Source organism: Chrysochloris asiatica, unplaced genomic scaffold (assembly GCF_000296735.1).
Source record: "Chrysochloris asiatica unplaced genomic scaffold, ChrAsi1.0 scaffold00001, whole genome shotgun sequence".
Classification (NCBI taxonomy): domain Eukaryota; kingdom Metazoa; phylum Chordata; class Mammalia; order Afrosoricida; family Chrysochloridae; genus Chrysochloris; species Chrysochloris asiatica.
The window spans coordinates 17,677,582-17,678,740 of NW_006408519.1; positions in this window are offsets into that span (position 1 = coordinate 17,677,582).

Consider the following 1,159-nt stretch of genomic DNA (forward strand, 5'->3'; position numbering starts at 1 on the left):
CTGCAAGCATACATTGACAGAGAGCTTCCACAGGTTCAAGCCGGATTCAGAAGAGGCCATCGAACAAGGACTATCATTGCTGATATCTGATGGATCTTTGCTGAAAAGAGAGAATACCAGAAAGATGACAACACAAAAGCTTTTGATTTTGTCAATTATAACAAGCTGTGGACTACATTGTGGACAACATAAGTATTCCTGAACACTTAATTGTGCTCATGATGAATCTGTACATGGACCAAGAGACAGTTGCTGGAACAGAACATGGGAACACTGAATGATTTAAAATTAAGAAACGTGTGCGATGGGGTTGTATTCTTTCACCAGATGTATTCAACCTGTATGCTGAGCAAGTAATCTTAGAAGCTGAGTTATATGAAGATAAACATGGCATCAGGATTGGAAGAAGATTCATTAACAACCTGTGATATGCAACTTATACAACCTTGCTTGCTGAAAGTAAAGAGGACTTAAAATACTTACTGATGAAGATCAATGACCACTGCCTTCTGTATGTATTGCATCTCAATGTAAAGAAAACAAAAATCCACACCACTGGACCAATAAACAACATTATTATCAACAAAGTAAAGACTGAAGTTGTCAAGGACGTCATTCTTTTTAGATCGATCATCAGCACTCAAGGACGCATCAGTCAAGAAATCAAATAACCTATTGCATTGGCAAATCTGCTACACAAGACCTTTTTAAAGTGTTGAAGAGCATAGATAACAGCTTGAAGACTGAGGTGCACCTGACTCAAGCCATGGTATTTTCAATAACCTCATATGCATGCGAAAGCAGGACAGTGAATAAGGAAGATTGTATAAGAATTGATGCATTTGAGTTATGGTGTTGTAGGAGAATACTGAAAGTATCATGGGCTGCCAAAAGAACCAACAGATCTCTGTTGGAAGAAGTGCAGAGTGATCTTTGGATGCCAGGCTGTGCAAACTTAGTCTCTCAGAGTTTGAACATATTGTCAGGAGGGACCAGTTGCTGGAGAAGGATATCATGTTTGGTAAGGTGAAGGGTCAGAGAAGGAGAAGAAGTCCCACAGCGAGATGGATTGGCAAAGTGGCAGCATCAAATAGGTTAATGTGTGTCAACAGTTGTGAGGTTGGCTCAGGACTGGGCAGTGTTTCCTTCTGTTGTGCAT